The sequence below is a fragment of the Hyperolius riggenbachi genome, chromosome 1 (genome assembly GCF_040937935.1).
Source record: "Hyperolius riggenbachi isolate aHypRig1 chromosome 1, aHypRig1.pri, whole genome shotgun sequence".
Lineage (NCBI taxonomy): Eukaryota > Metazoa > Chordata > Amphibia > Anura > Hyperoliidae > Hyperolius > Hyperolius riggenbachi.
Genome location: NC_090646.1, coordinates 535,918,278 through 535,923,426, shown reverse-complemented (window position 1 = coordinate 535,923,426; position 5,149 = coordinate 535,918,278).

Sequence of the window (5,149 nt, the reverse complement as noted above, 5' to 3'; positions counted from 1 at the left end):
AATATGCCTATATACCTGTACAATGTACCACCCTCAGAGAGGACAACTAATTCTATTCAGGCATTAACAAGAGGTTGGGGTGGAGCTGCAAGCTCAGGTCTGGCCACTTCAATTGCAAAATACAAACTAAAAACAAAATAGCCTGTACTCACATCATTCAGCAATTACACACCTGGCGGGAGGTATTGGGAGGGGTGTTACCATGTTATGTTCCAACAAGCATACCAAATTAACCACAGCTGTGTTCAAAATTAAAGATTCAAAGTTACATTTAATGAGGTAACTGCACAAGTGTACCAAAGTCTTGGCAACGTGAGTTCTACTCTATCTGTTCAATGTAGGGAGGGTACATTTGGTATGTTTGGTTACTTCTGCATCTACCTTGTTTTTTGTGGGAAAACAAAAAAAGAAGACGCTTCAAACAATTACTATATCTTATCTTGTTTCACAAATAAATTACCATAATAAACTGGACTGTTTAATAGCAATGACAACTTTACACTTTGATTTGCAAGTAAACTCCATTATGACGAGTTAAAGATGCCGAGTTGAAATTCGATTGTTATGTGTATGTGTGCACCTTACCGACTATGGAGAAAAGAAAGAAAGGCCTTGTTCACATCATAAATCGCAATCACTGACGCCACTGTTTAGCGATTTTGTGCGCAATTTTTTTTAGCGTCTCCCGGCGCATTACCTGCGTGTTTGCTTTTTTTGTACAGCGCTTTTCTAAGCACTTTTGCAGGGCGATTTGTTTTTTCACTTCCTATTTATTCTTAATAGCGCTCGAACAATCGCTATACAAAGCGCTTTTTCACCTTCCATTGAGGCAAATTGCCCTGAAAATGGTACAGGCAGCGCTTTGGTGAGCAGATCTGAATCGAACCGCTCAGATGTGAACACTCTCATAGGGAATCATTGCACAAGCGCTTTTAGGGCGATTTTGAAAATCGCTGGTGCTTAAAAAACCTGAAAGTGCCCTTAGTGTGAACAAGCCCTCACAAAGTATTAACAATCTCATGCCAAGTCCATGGCACTTCAGCCAATCACCGTGGATCAGGGCTCAAGAGAAAAACTATTCAAAGACTCAAGCTGGTCTTTAAAGGGAACCAAGCATAATTTTTCACTCCCAAGGCAGCTCAAAAGAAAATCAAAATGCATGCTAAAAATGTGGTTTATTATTTAAAAAAAAACTTTCATTTTACATATTTTATTTTTTTACATTTAGGGGTTAATTACAGGCAGAATCCTTCTACTTCCTGTATTTCCTCCGTCTGTCCATCGGTTCACGGGTTGTCGGTTCACCGGTATCAGACGATGGAAGGCAGATAAGAACTCACCTCAATTATCAGCAAGCTAAGATCAAACTCATTAAGCATTAGGGAGGGCAATGAGTCTGATGAATTTCACACCTAGCTTGGACAATGGCAGTGAAAAGGGAGCAGGGGGTTAACTTTTCAAACATGGCAGCCCTTTCAGTTATTTGAAACTAGTAGCTGCTAAGATCTCTTTAAAGCAAACTTGACCAGTGACAAAGATACATAAGATACTGTAGGTATAGAGGTGTGTTCATGTTGGATCCATATACCTCTGTGGTTTTGAGGCTTTTAAAATAGTCACCAAGGCTCCAGTGACATCTTGCAGCGGCAGCTGTGTATTGAAGTCTGTGTGTCACCTGACCCGATGCAGGTCAGGTGACACGTCAGCTTGCATGCATGGGGGAAGCCGGAAAGCCGCTAGGAGCCTACTGGGAACTGCAGGAAGCCTGCTAGACATCGCTGGAGGCTCAGTAAGTATTTAGGAGGGGCGAGGTTTGTGCTTTAGAGGCCGGTTGCTCAAGCAATCCCCGCTAGTGCCAGATATTGGGGACTTTGCTGTATCTCCAAACCAGTGAAACTGGAAAACTGTATACTCACCTTGGGTAGTTTTCCTTTCCTAGTGTTTGTCCATGTCAGTGTACTGCTGGGCAAAGCCCCGCCTCCCTTTGCCCTGATAGGACCATTAATTAATAAAGCCCCTTAGACAACCAATACTGCCATTCCGTGTTAGTAGAACGAGCCGACAGCATAGGGAGGGGCCGTACACTGACATGGACAAACACTAGGAAAGGAAAACTACCCAAGGTGAGTATACAGTTTTCCAGTTTCCCTAGTGTTTGCCATGTCAGTGTACTGCTGGGCAATAACTAGACAAATTTAGGGTGGGTATGCTGAACAGAAGTTTAATAAATCACGGATAGAACTGAAATCAAACAGCATTATTCACTGCAGAGGAAATAAGTTTCTTTCCAAAATCAACAGTTGATAGAGAGGCTGGCTCAACACAATAATGCTTTATAAAAGTGTGATCAGTTGCCCAATTTGCAGCTTTACATACTGTCACTAATGATACCTTGTTCAATGCTGCCCATGAAGAAGATATACTTCTTGTTGAATGGGCGTTAATGTCCTGCGGCGGCTCTAAGTCCTTTGACTTATATGCCAATTGTATCAATTTCACAACCCAACAGGCCAAGGTTCTTGTAGACGCCATTTTTCCCTTTCTGTATCCTGTCGGGATAATAAATAGTCTGTCAGACTCCCTAATTTGCTTTGTTGCTTCTAAATATGCCTTAATAGTTGATGGGATGTCCAGAGAATGAGGCTTAGAGGGATCCTCCTGAGAAACAAATGATGGAAGCGTCCACTCCTGATTAAAGTGAAGAAGAGAAGAACACTTTGGAAGAAACGACTGTACTGGAAATAATACCACTCTGTCTTGAAATAATATCAAATAAGGCTCCTTGCATGATAATGACTGTAACTCCGATATTCTTCTTCCAGAAGTAATGGCTATTAGGTATACTGTCTTCCATGATAGATTTTGTACTGTTGCGTTATCATTTTGGAAGTCAGTAGAGGATGAAAGGAAATCCAAAATCAAGGGTAAATCCCATTTCGGAAACCTTGGCCTAATAGGAGGCCTTAACTTAATTGCAGCCTTAAAGAATTGTTTAACTAGCGGATCGGCAGCCCAAGATATCCCTGACACAGAAGAAATGGCCGATACCTGCCTCCTAAGAGTCGAGTATGACAGATTCAAATTCAAGCCTTTTTGTAAGAATAACAAAAGGTCGCATGGTTTTATGTTGTCTGGTGATAGCCCCTGTTCGTTGGAAAAGGCCTGAAAGGCCTTCCACGCTCTGTTGTATGAGGACGCAGTTGACGGCTTCTTGGCTCTAAGCAAGGTTTCCACCACCTCAACTGAACAACCTGTATTTAGTAGCCTAGCCCTCTCAAATTCCAAGCCATCAGCTGTAGATGTTCCAGATTGGCATGTTGAATTTGACCTTGTGACAAAAGATCCCTGACCATTGGCAGGGGTACTGGTTTCTCCTTGGTCATCTGGAGAAGTAGTGGGAACCAAGGCCTGGCCGGCCAATACGGCAGTACTGCTATCACCTCTACTTTGAGGTAACTCAATTTCTGTAGGAATCTGAAGATCAACGGAGTAGGCGGGAAGGCATAGGCTCTGCTGAACCCCCCAACTGTGTGTCAACGCATCCACTCCCAGGGCCTGCTGGTCCGGATACCTCGAATAATACAGGGGCGTTTTGTGATTCTTCCGTGAGGCAAATAAATCTATCTGGGGTAACCCCCACCTGTGTACCAGTTGGAGAAATATCCTTGGATGCAGAGACCACTCGTTGTTGTCTAAGTGGTGACGGGACAGAAAATCCGCTTGCTGGTTCTGTGGTCCTGGCAGATAGACAGCCGAAATATCCCTGAAGTACTTCTGAGCCAGGTGCATAATTGGACCAACCTCCTTTATTAGAGATTTGCTGTGCGTCCCCCCTTGTCTCTTCACATATGAGACTGCCGAAACATTGTCCATCCTTAGAAGAACTGAGTGACTTTTCAAATTTGGAAGAAAATGACACAGAGCTTGATGGGCTGCCCTGAGTTCCAATACATTGGAGACAACTTGCTGACAGTCCTTCCTCCAAACCCCCTGAGCTGGATGGGATTCTAGCACTGCTCCCCATCCCACAATACTGGCATCTGTCGTAACCACCCTCCAGTCTGGAGGGAATAAACTGCGACAACTCATTAAATTGCGTTTGCTCAACCACCATTTTAGAGAGTTCTTTACTAACTCCGGAATCTCTATCCATTGCTTCATATTCTCTGTGTCCCACTGATTCAGAAAGTTCAACTGGAATGGCCTCAAATGCCAATGGGCCCATGATACCATGAGAATAGTTGAGGACATGAGGCCTAGGAGACTTTGACAATCCCTTGCTTGAACAAATCGCTTTTTCATTATTTTCTGAACTGACTCTTGAATTTTTACCCTCTTCTCCTCGGGTAGAGAGATAGAGCGATGTACCGTGTCTATTACTGCCCCCAGAAACAGCATTCTTTGTGAGGGAAGAAGATGACTTTTTTCTAGGTTTATTATCCAACCATAATTTGATAATGTCTCTATTACAATTGCCTGGTGCTGTAGAAGCATCTGTTCTGATGAGGCCAGGAGAATGATGTCGTCCAAATAATGAAGGACGCGTATTCCCCGAAGGCGTAACAAAGAAATTACCGCGAGAAGCACCTTCGAAAAAGTTCGTGGAGAAGTAGCGAGACCAAAAGGAAGCCAAACGAATTGCAAGTGCAGATCTCCAATCGTAAACCGGAGAAACTTTTGAAACTCTGGATGCGCCGGGACGTGAAAATACGCGTCCCTCAAGTCTATGGACGACATCCAATCTCCTGGCCTCATACACATCATTATGGACGACAGGGTCTCCATTTTGAATTTTGGAATTTGAATGAATTTGTTCAGTTTTTTTTATATCCAAAACTGGTCTTAGGCTTCCTGACTTCTTTTTTATCAGAAATATTGGAGAATAGTAGCCTGTACCTTCTTCTGAAGGCAGAACTGGACAAACCGCCTTTTGATCTAACATCTTTGATACATATTCTTTTAGAATGAGCCTTTTTTCTCTTGTTTTTGGAATTTTTGTTCGAATCATATGGTCTCTTGGTGGGCCCCTTTTGAATGTCCACTGATGACCTAACGAGACAGTGTTCACTATCCACATATTCCATATACTTCCCGCCCAGACATCCTTGAAGTATTGCAGTCTTGCACCTACTGGGATCTCTTGAGCGGG